This window comes from Malania oleifera, chromosome 1, assembly GCF_029873635.1.
Source record: "Malania oleifera isolate guangnan ecotype guangnan chromosome 1, ASM2987363v1, whole genome shotgun sequence".
Classification (NCBI taxonomy): domain Eukaryota; kingdom Viridiplantae; phylum Streptophyta; class Magnoliopsida; order Santalales; family Ximeniaceae; genus Malania; species Malania oleifera.
Genome location: NC_080417.1, coordinates 154,275,727 through 154,298,672, shown reverse-complemented (window position 1 = coordinate 154,298,672; position 22,946 = coordinate 154,275,727).

The window sequence follows — 22,946 nt, the reverse complement described above, 5'->3', positions numbered from 1 at the left end:
ACTAATACTCTATTATTAGTGATGGTTTGAAAATCGTCACTATTGCTCACAGGAACCGTCACTAGAAGCTATAGTATTAGTGACGGTTTTAAATTCGTCACTAATGCTCTATTATTAGTGACGATTTTCAAATTGTCACTATTGCTCACCAAAACCGTCACTAATACTATGGCTTTAGTGACGGTTGGAAAACCTTCACTAAAATTTTTTTGAAAGACAATTATTTGTGACAATTTTAAAATCGTCACTAATATTAAGGCGTTAGTGAAGAATAAAAGCGTCACTACCATACTATTAGTGTAAAAACCCCAAAAAGAGATATAAAAGATTAGGAGATTGATTTCAAAAAAAAAAATTAAAAAATTTAATTAATTAATTAATCAAATTTAAAAGAAAAAGAAAAAAATAATAATTAAATTTATTTCTATTTTTATTAATAAATATATTATTAATATTAATTAAATATTATTAAATTGAATTGATTAAATAAATAATATTAAAGATATATGTGTGTGTGTGTATATATATATAAGGATTAAAGTAGAAAGGAAAAAATATATATAATATAATATAATTATATAGGTAAAGTTTTGAAGATGAAACCTTCAGGACGTTTCCTAAAGGTTGATTTAAATATGCAATGAATTTTTATTTTATTTTATTTTATTTTACTTTATTCTTCTTCTTCTTCTTCTTTTCTTCTTCTTCTTCTTTACTTTTCCTTTTCTTTATTCTTTTCTCTGCACTGAACTCTCTCTCTCTCTCTCTCCTCACGTTCTCTCTCTCTCTCTCTCTCTCCTCGATTTCGTGACGGATTTTCGCTTGATCGAAAATCCGAAGATACCACTAGACTCCATTCGCCGCTGCCGTCATTTCTACTGAAGCGGATCGGTGGTAGGAACGGCGTAAGCGTATTTCCTAGGGTAAGTCATTTTTCCCTTTTTCTTTAATTTTTTGCAAAATATAAGCTCAATTGACGAACGGACACCACCACGAGAAAATTAGCATTAATTTAGAAATGCTAAAATATTAAGAATCTGAAACTGAAGTAAGATTCTGAAATTTAGGACCTGGGTGAGTGCCACAGGTGTAATTTTGGGACCTGCAAGCAAAATTTGGAAAATTAAGTATGGATGTTAAATAATAGTTTAAATATTAATTTGAGGTATATGGAGTCTAGGGAAGGCTAGATGAGTATTATTTTAGAGAAATAGATTAATTAATCTAGGGAAAATGTAAATTTCAGGAGTTGAATTTCAGGCGCTAAGGGCGTAGGATTTAAGTCATAAGGAATTTCGCAATAGTCAGGTAAGGAAATAAACTAAAGCAATAAATTTTTTATGCAAATTATTATTGATTATGAGTAAATTTATTTTCAGAAAAGCATATGCTATATTGTTTATTATGAATGAAATGTGCGATTGGGAAAATACTGTTATGATGATTAAAATATATATGTATGTATGAGATGCTGGAAAATCACGATTTTAGAATATGAAGTATGACTTTTAACAGCATATGTGTGGCATGAATATTATATTATGTGAAATGTATTATGATGTGAAAGATTTTACGAACAAAGCATGATTTCAGGTATTATGAAAAATGAGCTATGTTGTGATGAATTTGACGAATATATGATAAATGATTTATTTTCAGAATATATATACCTGAAACAATTTTGGCGCGAGGCCATATATTTATGTTATCGGCACGAGACCGTATTTATGTTATTGGAGCGAGGCCATATATTTTGTTATCGGCACGAGACTGTATTTATGTTATTGGCGCGAGGCCATGTATTTATGTTATCGGCACGAGGCCGTATTTATGTTATTGGCGCAAGGCCATGTATTTATGTTTTCGGCACAAGACCGTAATTACTATATTTTCGGCATGAGGCTGTAATGATGTTATATATATGATCATGTATTATATGTTATCACCACTAGGATGTTAGTTTAGTTCAGTTCGGGGGCTCGATACCGTAGCTATATGTGTAGATCAGATATCTACATCAGATTAGTGCTAACCATCCCACGAGGGGATGGGAGATGGATAGTCGATGTGGCTTTCAGTAGAGTGTGGGCGTCCACCTGGCAGTCCGGACCAGGGTATAGCGGGCTCATCGTACTTACAGACATATTTGATTCGGCAGTGGTCGGCCAACCATTGTCGAGTCTCGCTTTCGGGCTGCACAACCCGTCATGAGGGGTAATACATGACACCAGCTAGCTATTCATCCTGGGTTTGTTTTCAGTACTACAGTTATAACAAATGATTTTATGTATGTTATGATTTATTAACAGATGTGAAAATATATGTTTACCCAGTATGATATGATGATGTTTATAGAATTATGAAATGTACTGTATATGTACAAATGCATTAAATATTCATGTTGGCACACAACTGTATTTAATTTATTTTCCCTTACTGAGAAGTGTCTCACCCCCAAATTTAATTAATTTTTCAGGAGCCCCTGAGAGACCGGCGGGTCAAGGCCGCCGTTGAGCTAGTGAAATTACCCTGTGAGAAGGGTAAAATTTTGTAATAGAGTTAGAGTTATTTTGTGTTCGACCTTAGAGATATGATGTATATAAGGATGTATAGAAGTACAATTTTATAATGTTATAGAAAGCTCTGGTATTATGATTTATGATTGGATGTTTGAGATTTTATGTTTACTGCTGCTAGATTTTTCGCTGTGTTTGATAGGTGTCCCCGCTACCCGCGAGTTCGGGTTGACCATTTGATTTATTATGTGACATTTTATATTAAGGAATTGAGGGACGTTACAATTAGTGACGTTTTTGAAACTTTTACTAATACTTAAATTAGACAATTAGTAGTGACGATTTTAAAATCGTCAATAATAATGTTAAATTAATTTTTTTCCCAATTATTAATTCCTGTAAAAATATGTAATTACATTTTCTTATACATAACATTAAACCATAATTGCTAAAAAATTCATAAAAAATCAAAATTCTAATTCAAATTTAAATACAAATACAAATATATTATACAAATTCAAATTCAAATACAAATATATTATACAAATTCAAATTTAAATACAAATACGTTATACAAATTCAAATTCAAATATAGAAATTTCATCTGTTCAGATAACAAAAAAAGTCAAAAGCTGCATTTGTAGTGCAAGACATCGTGCAGACGTTGTAACAGTTGCAAACCCTACAAATTAAGAAAGTTAAAAAAATTAGTATACGCTTTTTGAAAAAAATTGGCAGCATTTCTCCTGTAAATATGACATTTTCTATAGAGATATGTTCCAAATCTAGGTGTTTACAATAAACAATTCACAATAATCCAATCAATAATGAATTTTACGAATGCAATCAATAATATATAATAAATATTAAATAATGTAATATGTTCATGCATCCCATAAACAATATATATTAGAATATAGTTCTATGAAAAAATAGAATGTGATGTTTATGATTTACATGGCTTCCATAAGACTCTAAAACAACTATAAAAATCAAATAATGCAAATGAGTCCATGATTGATAGAATTTTCACTTAGCATATGTAAAAGTAAATTTAGAAATGAAGTTCAAAGTTCATTTGAAGTTCACTCATTCTTTCAAAAATGTTTTAACATTCAACACACTATAACCATATGGGTATATGGCTATGATTATTTTGGGAAAAAGTTGACAAAATTTCGACAGCATGTCATATATAAATAGAACATTTCCCAAACCTGCAAGTCACAAAAGCATGCAATTTACAATATTTTTGCATCATATAGATGTCATTTAGATTAAGACATGCAACAACCTAAAATTATCTACCAGCAAGCAATACACATCACTGCATCAGCCATGCAGGTGGTGTTCCAATCAAGCATGCAGTCCTAATGTCCACTACCAGCATGCAGTTCACAAGATATATCAATTCAAGCATGCAGTCCAGAAGTTAAATCATCTATTAAACTGAAGTTAAAACTTTATGACATAATATATAATTTGCCTCTACAAGACAAGCTCGATCTAATATTACAGGCAGCTAATGAGGATGTGAGTATCGGTTCATCTAATTACATAAAAGATTAAACTACATGCATTGCTATATTTGTTTGAAGATTTCATGTTTTGGATTTAAATTTGTCTGAATTTAGATAAAAATTAATATAATTTTACATTATATTTTGTCCTAATTCAATTTAACATTGCTAGATTTGTTAAGTATGTGTACCACAAACAAAGTCTATAACAACATTTAGAAAAGCTTCAGTTCCAAACCAGGTATACATGAATCAAGAAAAACCTCAATAAATTTGTAATGGTAATTCAATAGTAGCACATGTAGACACCCTATTTTTACCCTAGCCAAATAGAACAATGGGTCCCCTCTTATTTTCATTATTATTATTATTACTATTATTATTATTTTTCATTAGTATTATTATTATTACTTATTTTTACTTCTATTTCATTATTATTATTTATTTTTTTATTATTACTAGTACGTTTATTTTTACTTTACTATAATTACCTTTATTTTTCATATATTATTTATTTATTACTATTATTATTGTTATTACTATTATTACTATTATTTTATTTATTATTATTATTATTATTATTATTATTTTTCATTAGTATTATCATTATTACTTTTATTTTTATTTCTATTTATATTGTTTATTATTATTATTATTATTATTTATTATTATTATTGACATTATTTTAGTATTTTTACCTTTATTATTATTTTATTTATTTATTTATCTTTGTTATTACTATTATTATTATTATTTTATTATTATCATTATTTTACCTTATTATTATTATTATTATTTTATTATTAGTAGTATTTTTATTGTTTCATTTATCCTTATTATTATTATTGTTATTATTATTAATTAGTCTTATTATTATTATTTTATTATTAGTATTATTATTATTATTATTATTATTATTATTATTATTTTGTTATTATTATTTTCCTATATTATTAGTACTTTACTTGTATTTTTATTATCATTATTATTATTATTATTCATTTTTATTTATTATTACTAGTACGTTTATTTTTACTTTACTATAATTACCTTTATTTTTCATATATTATTTATTTATTACTATTATTATTGTTATTATTTATTATTATTACTACTATTGTTTTTATTACTTTTGGTAATGTTATCATTATTATTATTATAATAGTATTTTATTTTTATTAATATTATTGTTATTATTATTTTACTATAATTATTTATTATTTACTAGTAGTATTATTATTATTATTATTTATTACTATTACCTTATTGATGCTATTACTATAATTATTATTACTATTATTATTATTTCTATATTTATTATTACCATAAGAATAAGAATAAAAAAATAAAAAAAGAAAAATAAAATCCCAAAAAGAAAATATGTTTAGGGTTTTTCAAAATTTTTTTTATAAGAAGGGGGCAGCGCACAAGCCATAAAAAAAGGCCGGGGGGGGGGGGGAGACACAGAGAAAAAAAAAAAAAACCTATCTTTCTCTCTAACTCTCACAACCTCCCTCATCGTCAGCGACCTCACGGCCACACCCTGCGCCACCTCACGGCCACACCCTGCTCCACCGACCCAGAACTCCCACTCTCCACACCACGGGCCTGAGATCCCTGCAGCAGCAGCCCCCTGTTGTTTCTCTACGCCCCAGCTCCAGCCGAGAACAGTGGTCTCGGCCTCCAGGAACTCCGGCCACCCTCTGCACCAGCAGCCGCTGCACCACTCCATCTTCCACAGCAGACCCGAGAGCCATCTGCTGCCACGCTACCGCCGTCGCCGGTGGTCCGCGAACCAGAGCCGTCACGCTGACAGAGCTTGCCACCGCCACACGCCAGAAGGAGCCCGCCACCGACGCCGTCACCACCGAGCGGCCATCCTTCACGACAGATTAGCCGATTCCCTCCTCCAATCTTTGCTGCAACTCTTCGGCAAACGCCGGAGGTCCTCCACACTGTCACAGCCCAGCTCCGGCCACTGGTCCCTCCGGCAAGACCCTCTGCCGCTGCAACTCAAGGCCACCGCTTGGACCTATTGCAACACCAACAATCACCCGTGAGCCAGCCATCATCCGGCCATCCCTGCAACCCAGGAACCCTCGGTGAGTCCCCCTTTGCCCCCTGTTGTATCTGCTCACACACACACACATGAATATATATATATAGGTTCAGTTTATAAAGTTGAAATTTTGTTCTTATTTATTCGTATTTTTTTTAGGCATGCAGTATATGCACACACACACTGATTGTCATTTATTATTATTTAGTTAAGTTTTATTGTTATTATTATTTGTATATTGTTATTAGTAAATTACTTGTATATTATTATTATTATATTAATTGTATTAACGTAATTATATTGATTTTACTTGTGTTGTATTAATTGTTGTATTATTATTATTATAGAATTTTTATTGTAAGAACTTGTTCTAATATTTAAAGTTTAAATTTTTATCATATTTGTTACATATATAATATTGTGGTAAGACTTTTTAGCTGATATTCATATCGTTTCTTGTTGTATTTATAAATTTATTACTGTTATAAAATATTAATCGTCAGAGTCTGTGTTTAAAGGTCATATATTTGTATTCGTCGTATATATTAAATATTTAATATTATTGTACAATTGTTGTTGTATTATGTGTGTATATGTATATATATATATATATATATATATATATATATATTTAATAGGTATCGTATTATTTAGGGTCCAGTATTGATAAGATTATATTTTGAATCTTTTAATTATGTTTTATTATTTATATATTCAGTATGCTTGATTTATTGTTATTATTTAAAGTTTAACTTTTGTATTGGTGGTGAGTTAGTTATATTATTTCTTGTTTATATTTATCCAGGGTTTGAGATTATTATTTGTTGGGGTAGTTTCAAAGTCTTTTTACGGTAATGTTTATATATACTCTAGGGTTGTTATTGTAAGATTTTAGGATTGTAGTGTTTACTTTAATAATTAATATATATGCTTTGTTTGTCTTGTTGTTAATATTCATGGTGTAGGGTTTATAACGCGGTAATATTTGTTTAAATGTTGGTATTTATGTGTACATTTTTGTTGTGTTTATGGTTGAACGATTATTATTATTTTTGTAGAATTTTTTTTTTGTCATCTTAACATTCGATGTTTGAACTTTGTTGTTGATATGATGCTCATCTTGTAGGGTTAGATTTTTGTAATATCTATGGTATATATGATTAATGTTAGTGTGATAGAATTTTTATTGATGTTATATATTCATTATATTAATTAGCATTTTTATAATATTGTAAATTTATCATGGTGATAATGTGGCATTACATATTTAAGGGCTTGGTGTTTTATTGACATTATATGTAAATTAATAATTTTAGTCATATGTATATCGCATATTAGCATATTGGTAAATATTGCATATTTAGCATTTTTGTATTTTCTTTCTAATATTATGTATTTAGTGATTTAGGGTTTAATGGATATTATATGTTTGGTAAATTAGCATTTTAATCACATGTTTAGCATCAATTATTTTATTTTATTTTATTTTTTTTTAGTATATTAATATAGTTAGTATTAATTATTAGTACCCTAGTATTTTTAGTATCAGCTATTTTTAGTATATAAATATGTTTAGTATTAATCATTATTGGAACCTTACTATATTTAGCATTAAGTGTCTTTAATATATTAACATATATACGGTATTTAGTTACTTATTCTGACATTCATAATATGTTAGTAGGTAGGTGAGACTTATTATTCTATTACCATATATTAAAAACCTCCCATGTTAGTATTTTTCTATAAAATTTTATATATAATTTCAAAATTTTGGGAGTGTATTTTCTTAATTATAATCCCTATGATTTAATTGCAAGGGGTATTAGCCTTTGGGCATCACGTACCCTAAGTTATGAGGGAATATATGTATATATTTATTTCTTTATTTTTCATGTATAAATATAAATTCATAAAAAGGAGTAATGTAAAGATTTATTAGATTAACTTAAGGATAATTTCGAATTAATTAGGTACCATTCGTAAGAACGGGCGCGTAGGGGGTGCTCGTACCTTCCCCTCGCGTAACCGAACTCCCGACCCCAACTCTGGTAATGTAGACCGATTCCACCCCTAATGGGGTGGTAATCATGTGTTCTAACCGCACTAAAGGTTAGTGGCGACTCCTACACCATATTTTTCCTGAAAATATTAAAATTGATTTTTTTAATTTCGCTGCCCGGGGGCACACGCGCTCCTGGGACGTCGCGACAGCACATTTGATACCTTGAGAGTTGTATCAGCTCCAAACTAGACGTCACCAGTTACCCTCAAACTATCAAGCTCAACTATGCTAGGAACTGACTTTAATCGACTTAGAAAGTCACTAACCTAAAAAAAAGATCGAAATAAACATTTAGAAGTATATAAATACTAAAACCAACAATTGGGTAAACAAACCAAACAAATTTTTACCTTTTTAAATTCAGGTCCCAACTCAATGCAAGGATTCACAAGATTTTTTCTAGCTTTATTTCTGACTAAAACTCCCTCATCTATGGTGTACAAATCCGATTGCAGATGTCACGACCTGCTCATTTTTCCATATATTTTTTTATATATATATTATCAATATCACATATCCCATATTCCAGCTCAGAAGGTCACAATCCACCTGGGCCCGTGGGCACCAGGGATATATTAGAACATAAAGTCGACGCCCTAGCAGCAAAAAATATACAAACATGTATATCTCAATATCATATACCACAATATATCAGAGTTACTACAATCATTGTATTTTCATATATACATCCCAAAAATAAAACTTAGGGACATTTCCACAAAATCCAACTCTCCCTACAAAACTTACCCTTCAAAAAGGGCAGATAGACCGTATTATATCAGCGGGGCTTTTCCCGCTCTCCTATCTGGGGCTTCTGGTGAGACATTTCTCAGTAAGGGAAATAAACTAATACTAGTGTGTAGCAACATGAGTATACCGTGTTCTACATATACCTTACATATCATATTCAGTACTGTTTATCAATATATATATAAAATATCTCGGTCCTTACGCCGGTTTTCCATAATAGAAATTCATATCATCCCTATTCCCAAAAAATAGTATTTCACAACATTTTTTATACTCATGCCACACTGAACAAATTTTCCACGTATTCAACATATCATCATTTAAACAATATTTTTCAAATATAAATCATATATATAAATATATTTATTTTTCCTGAAACCAGATGCTACATATATATATATATATATATATATATATATATATATATATATACATGCATTTTCTCAAAACAAAACTAGTTTAGTTTATCCCCTTACCTGATTCCTGCAAAGCCCCTGAGAAAATCTTCCCTGCACCCGCAGGGTTCCCAACTCAACAACCCTATAAACGAAAACTCGCAGAATTGAAGTTCAGTATTTTTGTATGCACAACATTTTCTACAACTACCACTAAGTCAAATTCAGCTTAAAAAGTCTTACCTCAACTTAGGGATGATTCCCAACGTTCCCAATCAACATCCTTGGAAACGAAGACTCCCTGTATTAAACTTTAATATTTCAAAGCACATATCACTTTCTTCAACTGTCAAAAATCCAAATATTGAGTATAAAGCTTTACCCTGAATTTGGGATGAAATCCAATTTCGTTTCCCTGACGATCCGCTTTGGCAGATTTGCAGAGAACTTCGCTAGGAGCGTGGTGGTGGCTTCGGTTTGTCGATCCGGCGTAAAACTAGCCCGGAATCAAAGAGAGAGAGAGAGTCGTAGGAGAGAGAGAAAGAGAGCACTTCCAAACTTAAAGCAAGCTTCTTGGAGAAGCTTGCACTATTACGTATATATTAATATCATACTAACTATTAATTAAAGCAAACTTCCTAATACAATTATATATATATATATATATATTAATGTCATGATAATCATTAATTAAACAAAGCTTCTTGGAGAAGCTCACTTTAAGATAACTTACATATATTATATATATATATATATATATATATATATATATATTCATTATAATACTATTCATTTTACTTGTTAGTTTAATTATTTTATTATTATTATTATTTTTTAATTAATATTTCCCGGTTACTACAACAGATACCAATATCGGAGATAAATAAAGCCTCAAATAACATATAAGCATGAAATGCTCAAAGGATAGTTAAAGATCAACTTTGGTGTAACTTGAACAAGAAGCAAATCTGAAGTTGACTCAAATGGAAGAAATTGAGATTGGGGAATATTAATACTAACAGCATGATCAAAAAATTGGATCAAACAATGATGAAAATAATAGCTGAACCAAGATAATTTATAGAAAATAAAGACTCGATGTGACATATCATATATATGATTAATACCCGTACAGATGTACCAGCTGTTGTTTCTTACAAAAGAAATCTACTATTATTTTCCTGACAACAATAGTATCATTGTTAATCCTTGTTCCTCAAACCAGCATGCCTCTAAATGATGTAAGCAGGAGTACCTTTGAAACAAAAAAATTCTCCATCCATAATGGTTCAATTTCAACAAGCCTTTTAGTGGCCTTCAAGTTCACCCACCTGTACAAAACAGTAATAACCTGAAATTAAAGTATATTAGCAAGTTCAGCAGAATTTAACAAGAGGTAAATACATCACTTACAAGTGTTTTGTGTCAATAAATTTGAACTTCTCCACTGACTTGAATAATTAATCAATATGAAAACATAGGAGCATCAAATATCAGTTATATGAACCAAAATACATACTGAATTGAACTTACTAATTATAACCATTTTGTAAGCATCATTGTCAAACCTGGACGTCATCAACCTGGTCATGAAGTTGGTCACTGGGTTAACACTTAACATTTCACCCAGCTAATCAAGCAGATGGCTGCTTTATAATAGTGCAAATTATTGTAGGCATAAAAATAGCTATCTTATGATACTAAAATCAAGTGAATGTTGGATTCCACATAGACATCGCGCAGAACATATGTAGCATGGTGATTAAGGGAAGAAAGGAGTTGTCTAAATGAATGTGTTTCAATCTCATTGCATGAAGACATTAGTTCACATATTGTTTTATATAATGACACTATATTGGTCCCCAAAAATAGGTATAATAAGTTTTTGTATATTGTTTTGTATTAAAAAAAAAATGATGTCAATTTCCTGCAGGTTAGATAAGTTTTTGTACATTCATTTTCACTTGAAGGGCATCAAACAAAAAAAAATTAGATACAGGCAAAGATGGATTTTGAGCAGCAAAAAAAATCCGATGATTTGTAAGACATGATCATTGAAAAGGAAGATTAGATAGCTAGGGACCTCCATTTTCAATATTGGAAGAATCAAATCACTTCAACATAGCTCTTTCGATTCTTTCATACACGACTGCCACAAAAGAGAAGAAAGTAAAGAGAAAGGAAAGGGAAGGGAGCTCACGGGGTCAATAAGAGTGACATCGGCATGGAATTAGAGGGATATGGCACCAAGGGATCCACCCACACCTCCTTCTATTACCACCATCCTTTTCTTCTCCCCTCTCTATCCACTTGCTTCCATGTTTTCAACTTCTTCTGATTTCTTCACTATATATCACCTTTACAGTCGTATTGTAACAATCCTGCAGAATGGAAAGTGAATTCTGATGTTTGGAGACAAAAAGATAGAGAGAGTTCAGAATCTGCGAGCGAATATGGAGGCAAATGCAGGATGTAAGGAAGGTAGGAGAATGATGATGCAGGGGAAAAGGTCAAAAAATGCAGTTAGGAGAATTGAAGCAGGAAGGAAACGATGAAGAAGAAGCAAGTGTGGAGGAGACAGGCGGAGACGTTGTGGGCGGCGGAGACGCTGTGGGCGGCGGCGACAGGTGGAGACGCTGTGGGCGACAGCTTGAGGAGCGAGGAGGGAGGGGCAGGAGTAAGGAGGGAGGCGTAGGAAGGAGGAGGGAGACGGCAGGTGGGAGAAGGAAATTTGGGGATTTCAAATTTTGAGGAGGGATGGGCAGAGATGCAGGTTAATTATGAAGAAATTTTAAATTTTAAGCATCAGTGACAGTTTCAAAACCGTCACTAATACCCTATTTGTAATAACCTCAACAAAGATTATACAAGATTAGTGGAGTGATTCCCAAAAAATAAAAAAATAATTAAAAAATAAAAAATTAATTAATTAATTAAAATTTTTTTAAAAATTAAAATTTATTTTTATTTTTATTGATAAAATATATTATTATTAATATTATATATATCAATCCTCCTGAAGCTTCCTTTAGGAGGATTTCAAAGAAAAAAATTTCAGAGAGAAGGAAGCTGCCCCAACCCCCCCACTGTATTCTCTCTCTCTCCTCTCGTTCTCTCTCCCTCTCTCCTCAGTTACATGGAGAATTCTCGCCCGATCGAAAATCGGAAGATACCGCTGGACTCCATTCTCCGCTGCCATCATTTCTACTGGAGCAGATCGATGGCAGGAGTGGCATAGGCGTATCTCATAGGGAAATCCAATTTTTCCTTTTTCTTTAATTTCTTGCAAATTATTAGTCTAATTGATGAGCGGACACCACCATGAGAATCGAGGGATGATTCTCTATAAGTCTAGCGGGACAAAATTCTCGTGGGGTCGTCGTGGGCAAAATCCCAAATTTGGGGTACAAGGGTTATTAAGGGGCTTATTTTTAATTAATTAAGATTAATTTAGAAATGCTAAAATGTTGAGCACCTGGAGTTGAAGTAGAATTTTCATAATTTAGGACCCGAGTGAGCGCCGCGGGTGTAATTTTGGGACCCGTAGACAAAATTTAAAAAATTAAGTGGGGGTGTTAAATATTAGTTTAAATATTAATTTGAGGTATATGGAGCCTAGAGAAGGTTAGATGAGTATTATTTTGGGAAAATAGGTTAATTAATCTGAGGAAAATGTAAATTGCAGGATCTAAATTTCGAGCGCCAAGGGTGTAGGATTTGGGTCCTAACGAGACTCTCAGTAAGTCAGGTAAGGGGAATAAATTATAATAGTATTTTTAGAATTATTGTGTGAATTAATATGTGAAAATGAACATATGGTATTTTGCCTGAAAATTATTATGATATAAATATTAGATAAATTGTGTGGCATTTGAGTAATATTAAATTGTGATGCTTTGTAGTGTGAAATTAACATATTATGAGTATTAGATGAAAATTGTGTGGCACATGACATGTGTTGAAAAATGTGAAATATAATGATGTGTATTTTTTGAGAAAATATTGAAATAAGAATGATTGATGTGATATTTATACGTGAGTAGAAATTATTTGCATGAAAAATGAGTTTGTACAAATTACTGATATGAGTATTTTGGGAAATGTATACGTGAAATATGATATATATATTACTATGAGATGATGAAATGTGCACAGAAAATGATGAGAATATTTATATTAAATTGAATTGAGATATACTGAAATATGATTGATGATATATCAATACCGCACAATAGTTGCGGGTGGGTGGTATTCCTTTTCTACTGATACCGTTGGGGAGGTATGCTCAGTATGGAGATTGTGTGTGTGTGTGTGTGTGTGTGAAGTTCCTATTGATGTCATTGGGGAGGTATGCTCAGTATGGAAATTGTGTGTGTGTGAAGTTCCTACTGATGTCATTGGGGAGGTATGCTCAGTATGGAGACTGTGCGTGTATGTGAAGTTCCTACTGATGTCGTTGGGGAGGTATGCTCAATATGAAAATTGCGTGGTAAAGTTCCTACTGATGTCAATGGGGAGGTATGCTCAGTATGAAAATTGTGTTGTGAAATTGCTACTAATGTCGTTGGGGAGGTATACTCAGTATGGAAATTGTGTTTTGAGATTCCTATTGATGCCGTTGGGAAGATATGCTTAGTATGGAAATTGTGAATGTGTTGAGAATTGGAATTATGTGATCTAATGTGTTATGTAAAGTACATAAATGTGAATTTATGTATACATAGATATGTAATGAGTTAAAATGAAAAATGATTATGAAAAATAAAAGAGTGTGTGTTTTATAAAATAAATAATTGAGGCGAAGTGAAACTGTAACGACCCGAATAAAAATGGTATTTAAATAATAAAGGAAGGAAAATGGAAACCAGAAACAAAAGGAGGCCATATACTTCGTTGATGACATCGCATTTTGGGGGATGACCATAATTTCAAGAAAATGGCCAAGACTCGTTGACGAATACAGGGCCTCGTCGATGAGTGCATCAGAAAATTCGTCAACGAACATAGGGCTTCGTCGATGAGAAAATACCGAGAGAGGTTCTGGGGCAACCTGAATTTCGTCGACGAATACAGGGTCTCGTTGACGAATTTAATGAAGGACTTGTCGACGAGGTGACGTGTCTCGTAGACAAAATCCCCTGTTCTATAAATATAAAAATCCAGATTTTAAGCTTCTTTAAGAAGCTAACTCTTTCTTCTCTCTCTCCCCTTCGGTTTTCCCTCATTCTTTCATCGATTTCGGGCCAGATTTACGTCGGATCGACAATCCGAAGTCACCACGATGCTCCTGATGAGATTCTCTACAAGTCTGCCGGAGCAGATCTTCAGGGAAACGAAGTTAGATTTCATCCCAAATCCAGGGTAAGGTTTTTTACTCAATATTTGGATTTGTGATAGTTGATAAAAGTGTTATACGCTTAGAAATACTGAACTTTAATACTAAGAGTTTTCATTTCCAGGGGTGTTGAATTGGGAACTTTGGAAATCATCCCTAAGTTGAGGTAAGGCTTTTTAAGCCGAATTTGACTTAACGGTAGTTATTATGACCGTAAAAATATTGAAGTTTAATACTGGGAGTTTGTGTTTCTAGGGTTGTTGAGTTGGGAACCTTGCGGGTGTAGGGAAGATTTTCTTAGTGGCTTTGTAGGAATCAGGTAAGGGGATAAACTAAACTAATTTTGTTTTGAGAAAATGTATGTATATATATATATATTTAGCATCTGATTTGCGGAAAATGTATATATATTTATATATATGTTTTATATTTGCAAAATACTGTGAAAATGATCGTATGATTGAATATGTGAAAACCGGCGTACGGGCTGAGATTTTTGTGATATGGTTTGCCAGCGTACGGGCCGAGCTATGTGTGTGATTTGCCAGCGTACGGGCTGTGCTATGATTTGTCGGCGTACGGGCCGAGCTATGTCTGTGATTTGCCAGTGTACGGGCTGTGCTATGATTTGCCAGCGTACAGGCTGAGATATGATAAAATGTGTAATACCGGCGTATGGGCCGATGATTTTCATGATATATGTATATGTGCAAAATGATATGATTGATGTGGAAATAAATGATATGAGATATCTATGTATCATGGTTTTAGTATATGTTATATGATATCAGAACTTGGTTGGCTTGGTCCAGGCTAGCATTTGCACGGTACCATTGCTACGTGTCCATGGTCTTCGTGATCATGATATTTGTGTTAACGCTGCTGTATGGAGTGGTGTGAGATTGGATGGTCAATGTGGTTATTTTTAAGAAGTGTACTGTTATCGCCCTTGGTGTACGGACCAGGTCTGGTAGACCCATCGGACCTACAGACTACTGTTTTACTTGGCAGTGGTCGGCCAACCATTGTCAGGTCCCACCTTCGGGCCACACAACCTAGTCATGTGGGGGTAATACATGACAACAGCCAGCTAACCTACCAAGGATGTTTATATGTTATTATTAATATTATGATATGAGATGAGAAATGTTTATGAAAATGCAGTATGTTTTACCATGTTTTGATATACATATGTTTTCCCAAATTTGATAAACAGTACTAAATATGATATGTATGGTATATGTAGAATACGGTATACTTATGTTGCCACACACTAGTATTAGTTTATTTCCCTTACTGAGAGGTGTCTCATCCCTAAATTTTACAAACTTTTCAGGAGCCCCTGATAGGAGAGCGGGAAAAGCCCTGCTGATTTAGAGTTGTTTATCTGCCCTCTGCGAAGGGTAAGTTTTTGTAGGGATAGTTAGATTTTGTGGGAAATGTCCCTATAATTATTTTGGGATGTATATATGGAAATACTGTGGACTATATCAACTCTGGTATATTGTAATATATGGTATTGAGATGTACATTATTGTATGTTTTCTACTACTAGGGCTTCTGCTGTATGTTCTGATATATCTCTGGTACCCACAGGTTTAGGTAGATTGTGACTTGCTGACCTGGAATGAGAGATGTGTGGTATTGATTTTATGATGATGTTATTAATATATATATATATATATATATATGTGTGTGTGTGTGTGTGTGTGTATGTGTGTGTGTGTGTGGAAAATGAGCAGGTCGTGATAGAAACTCTCCGCCTGAGGGCTTACTGAGTAAGGTGAGTGCCTTGATAGGTATCAGATGTGGCCATTCCTAGCAGCATAATGTGTTAGGGCAGAGGGAAGCTACATGTATGGACAGACAATCTTCCCTATTCTCAGGAACTTCGCGGGTAATTATGTGTGCTGGAATTGAATAAACTTGAGAAATGATTTTAAAGCTTATAAAAGCTTGTGTTGTATATCTATATGATTATGAGAATGTGAATATCAGTGTATTTTCTCATGTGAAATGTTGTTTTGAAAAAAAAGTAAAGCATGTTATAACTAAACTCATATGACCACACATTGTAAATAATTTATTCCTTCTTCCTGAAATGTGTCTCACCCAAATGATCTAAATTTTTCAAGGAATAGGGATAGATTGGGTGATAGAACTCGGTGATCATAGGGAGTTGGGACCCTGATATACAAGGTGAGTTTGGACTAGGAAGGTGTGATTCCCTAGGGTTGTATTGTTTTTGGATATGAGATAGTATTGTGCATTTATGTATGTTGATACTCTGGGTATTGTATTCTGGATGTTATAAATATACCGTCTTCCGCTGTTAGGTTGTATAAATAAAATAACTCTTTACCCGGTACCCAATGCGGGTCGGGTCATCTGAATGGTAATAGTGTTGTTGACGTAGCCAATTTATGGATGTTATTATTGACGAATGAATATTTATTTATTATTGAAAAAAAAATTGGTACGAAAATCGGGGCGTCACAGTTTAGTATCAGAGCCTAAGTTGTTAGGTTTTGTAGACTTTAGTAGACAGCGGAATACAATACCCGAGTATCGGAGTGGATTTTGAGGAAAATAGGTGATGGGTAGATTGAAATGTGAGTTGGTGATTGTTAGAGGATGAAGTGAGAATTTAAGGTCCTATCTTGCGGCCTAGAGGCAGAAGTACCAGGTTTGTTTCTGTATTTTTCCTGAGGTGACGATTTCAGGGAAACCATGGATACTATTGCTGGGCCTTGTTTTTGAGTGGTAGGACTGGATCTTAAATAGGGATTAAGGATGTGGAGATAAATAGTCATAGAAGAGTAATTTATAAGTTATTGTAGTGTATGGGTTGTGTGAGTGATTATATGCTGAAATTAGCTGTTTCCTTTGCAGGATGGATCCAGGGAACTGTAACACGAATGCGGGAGGTGATGGGGTAGGACCATCCAGTATGGGTGGTGCAGACCCTGATGCAGTGTTGCGTAGCATCACTCAGCAGGTGATGGCTGAGATGGTCAGAAGCTCAGGGGAGCGGAGTTGTACGGTCGAGCAGTTCACGTGTATGTGAGCCCCGTCTTTTGCTGGAGGAGTGGACCCACTGGTAGCAGAGAACTGGTTTCAGGACATAGAGGATATACTGACAGTCCTCTCATGTACAGACGAGCAGAGAGTGTTATTTGCTTCGTTTAAATTGACCGGGGAAGCAAAGCGCCAGTGGAGGTCAGTGAAATTATTTAAGGAGCAGAGGCTTGACCCTATAGCGATGACGTGGAGTCGCTTCAGGGAGATTTTCTTCGAGCGGTACTTTCCCGCTAAGGTCAGGAGCGCGAAGGCATCAGATGCGTACATATATTTCTTGTTATTCCAAAAATCCGGCCCTCGACCAAAAATACAATTCGGCATATAGCCATCAATTAAAACTCGACCCTTAGCCATCAAATAATAATCCTGGCCTTTGGCCAATCAAACGATACCTGGCCAGTGGCCGATGGATCAAACCTCTACATTTCATAAACAGTTACAGTATTTTCACAAGCATTTCTAGTATTTTTCACAACAATTTCAGTATTTCAAAACCCTAAATACAGATATGTAATCCTCCATACAAATTAAATCATCTGCCACACAATTTTTCACATTTTAACATATCCATATAAATAAACAAACTTTCCACCATTCATTTTATTCAAAAATACCATACCATATATCCTAGGTTTGTAAAATTCATTTCGAACGGTTGGTTTCCAAAATAGCCTTTAAATTTCCAAATGAATAAATAAATAAATTTAATCGGTTCAAATTAAATAAAATTCCTGACTTAACTTAATCCCCTTACCTGATTCCTGAAAAAGCCCGCTAATACCCCGGCCTACACCCCTGGTTTTCAAAAACCTCTGAAACCCTGAAATTCAAATTTCACTATATTATTTGTCACAATTTTTAGAGTAATTTTTCCTAAAATTTTCCTAAGTTCCGAATACCCTAAATAGCCCAATAAAAGTCTAAATTATCAAACTTACCCCCGATTTAGGATTGGTACCCCAGAGCTCAAATTCGAAAACTCGCTCTGACTAGATTGTAGAGAATCTTCCCACGAGTCTCCTGACAATTTCCACTCTTTAATGGGGCTTTAAATTTAAGAGAAATTGAGGTAAATTTGAGATTTGACCTTACTCTAGGAGATATGCCTACACCACTCCCACAACGGATCCGTTCCAGTAGAAATGTCAGTGGTGGCGAGTAGAGCCCAACGCTATTTTTGGATTTTTAATAGACCGAATAATGGAGACGTGATGAAGGAGAGTGAGAGAGAAGAGACGAGGGAGACTGCATAGAGTGAGAAAGAAGAAGAAGAAGAAGAAGAAGAAGAAATAAAAAAAATTTATGTTTCCTGATCCTTTAGGAAACCTTAACTGATATATATATATATATATATATATATATATATATATATATATATAATATTATTATTATAGTATATTATTTAATTAATAATAATTAATTAATTAATATTTATTATTATTTTTTATAAAATTTAATATTTAATTTAATTTAATTTTAATTTAAATATATATATTTAATTAATTTTAATTTTAAACTTTTTTTTTGGATTACTACATTCTGTGCGGGGACTCTCTTTATAGGGAGTCTACAGAAGGAGTTTTGGTGCGCAAAAGCTATTATAGGAGGATAATTTCCCCCCACGTGGTTCTATTAGTGGGATTTGGGAGGGAATATTTTTTTAAAGCATGCATGCTTTTCCTTTTCATTTCTTCTTTTTTGAATTTTCTTTTAGGTATATATATTGGTATTCATTTTTGAATTTATTATTATATTTATTTTATCTTTTTATTTCTCTTTTGTGCCTTTGTTGTTCAATTTTGTCCACAAAAGGAAAGTCCAGGATTTAAAAATTAAAACTTGATCCCGACAATTATGAGGACGCGGACTTGACTCAATTAAATTTAACTAATTCAATTTTAAAATTGAAAGACTCCATACCAAAATTTGAAAGACTCAATTTAAGAATTAATGGGCTCAAATTGAAAGACTCAAGTTAAAAATTAAAAGATTTGATTTAAAAACAACCGAGACTTATTTTGAAAATACCGGGACTCAACTTAAAAAATACTGGGACTCATTTTAGAAAATGACCGGGGGCTCAACTTAAAACATTGAGACTCAATTTAAAACATCGGGACTTGGTTAAAAACATTGAGTTTTTCAAACAGGGTCCTCCAATTTCCGTCGCAATTGACCTTTATAGGCATAGATAAAGTGGTTCTTAAACGAATTAACAGCAATAGCTAAGATGAATTTCGTGATACGTTGGGTAGGTAAATTTAGAGCACCTGAATCATCCCTACCCCAAATATAAATAAACAAACAAACAAATATACGAATACATATTTACGTTTATAGAATATGCATATGTACAAATATATTATTTTTATTCAATTGTTATATATATTTCTAGATCACTTGTGAATTGTTTTACTTATTAGTGAAACAGTTAGATATCAGAGCGTTTAGTGGCAGTTCTGAATTTTTATAACATTTCTCTAATAGAATTAAACATAAAAATATGCCTAATTTATATTCAAGTCTATTTTCCAATTGTATCCCTTATAAAAAATGAAAATGGCAAAGTACTCAATGCCTTCGTGATTAAAATTAAAACAATAAATTTTGTGTTTGTACAATAACAAATTATATTATTGTTATTTATAATTATAAATTAAATATATGACAATAAAATATTACTTATGTTAAATTAAAAACTTTAACTTATATAATTGTTCATTAATTTTATCAAACATTTATACTCTTAATCGTTGATAAGGTTAAAATCAAAAAAATAACACATATTCAAATACTAGAAATCAAACAGGTTAATATAATTTAATTTTAGATTCAGTGATTGGTTTAAGTTCATTTCAGAATTGGTTCACAAAATCATATTTAAGTTTAATATTCAGTACTTAACACTCGGTGATGCATAAAATCTATGCTCCGAATATAACCTTTTCTTGTTCAACTTATTTGTTAATTTTATTTTATAACCACATATTAATGAACTTTTGCAATTATTAAGTTGTAGTTTATGAACTTATAAAAGATAAGAATATGCATGGAAATTAATAGAACATAATATGTAAAGGCATTGAAGCCAAATTCTTGACCTACCTTTGAATCTATGTTTTGAAAATATTGTTATTTAATAATAACTTTTAAATGTTAATAGTTTCTCTTATGGATTATGAAGAAGAAACCTCATATTCTTTTAATTTTTGTGTAATAATAGAGATAGACAAATCTCATATATGTGCAATTAATCAAAGTATAAATAAAATCATGTAATGCTTTAATTATATATGCATAAAATATTCCTAAAATATTAATGTTTGCTTCCAAATTTTACAAAATCTAACAGAGATTAACAATATTTTACAACCAAAATACAAAGGAGTATCCAAAATTTAACATCTAAATAAAACAACAATATCGTGATATTAAGTAGGGGAAAGCATAATTCGGTTAAAACTGAATTAATAAAGTAAATTCGGCCGGTTCAATTCAGTTAAAAATTTATTCAATTCGGTTCGGTTTTCATTTTTGTTGAATTTTGGTTTTCAATTTTTGGTTCGGTTTTTGATTTCGGTTAATTTGGTTAAATTAATAATAACTAATTATATATATTATATTAAAATATTTTATATATTATATAAATACTAAAATTTTATATATTTTTTATACGTTATATATATTAAAATTTTATATTATATATATATATATATAGATTAAACATGTATATTTTATATATATTAGAATATTAAATCAGTTAAAATCGGTTAACCGATTTAACTGAAATTTGATTTAGATGGTTTTGAGTGGTTAATATGGAATTTTGGTTCGGTTCGATTAACTAGATTTTTTAACCAAAATTTTTCAGTTAATTCGATTAGTTAACCGAATTAATTAAATTGACCGAATGCTCACTCCTAATATTAAGAATCAATCTTAGAAACAGGGTTATGATCTAAATCAAAAGGTGAGCCAAAAAAAAATTTGTTGTCCTTAAAACAAATGTGCAAGTTGATTAGCTAGATATAATTTACAACTTGTTCATTAGATTTATTTTTGTAATAAACTATTGAATTTTGTTATTAAGTTATTGAAATAAGTTATTAATATCTATACATTGAATGGTTTCTTAAGTAATAGAATCTTTTACTCAAATTTAGAAATAATCACTTGCAGGAAAATAAATGTTAAACTGTAAGATTAATATGGTAACCATATTAGACTTGAAGGGAGACTATATATAGACCCCCTACTTTTGTCATTCAAAATTATGATATTTTTAAATTTATTATTAGCAAAAGTTCAATTATTTTGCATTTTTTCTCCTTTCAATATCGTTAATTTTTTAATTACTTTTGATTTTTTTTTTTTATAAAACATAGTAAATAAAGGTAAAAATCAAAATTCCAAAAAATTTAGTTGTTTTACCTTATATAAAAAAGTACCCTTCTCTCTCTCTCTCTCTCTCTCTCTCTCTAATATACACACAAGTATGTATCTTTTAAACCCCCAGGGTGTGGTTCAGGTGGTAGTGTGGGTTGCAGAAGTGCCTTTCACGAGGTCAGGTGTTCAAACCCTCCTGGACTCGTTTCCGCCTCTGGATTCCTGAATTTATCCTCCCTTTGGAGTTATGGGGTCAACTTCAAGAGGCGCAGGATTAGTCACATGAATCGTAAAACGGACGCATGGATACCCGGCGGTGCGTATTCCAAAAAAAAAAGTATGTATCTTTTAATTCCTATAAATCATGATGAAGAATTTTTTTTTTTTTGCGTAAGTGATGTTCGAAAATTTTATTAAGGAAATGTAAACAATCTTTTCATAATGGATTGGTTTAAATCTAGGAAATACGGGTTTGGAAGCTTGAAGTGTACGTTATTTGACATGTGTGAGATACGAACATCTGCTTGACACGTATCCTGCACTTATTAAAATTTATTTAATTTATTTTGACTCTTAAACACGATTAAGACATTTCCCGATACTTCCTAACATGGTAAGAACACCTAACACACTTCTTACACTAAAATGCTGCATTTTTGTTGCTCCTTCTAATTCTATTAGCAAAACTCACCAAAAAAATAAAATAAAAATAAGAATAGGTCTAGAGATATCAAGTCAAGTTCTTTGACATTGGATGATAGTCACTACACCAGTCTTATAGATAGGGGTGGCAAAATGGGTCAAAACCCGACAAATAACCTATTATTCGCCTATTTGTT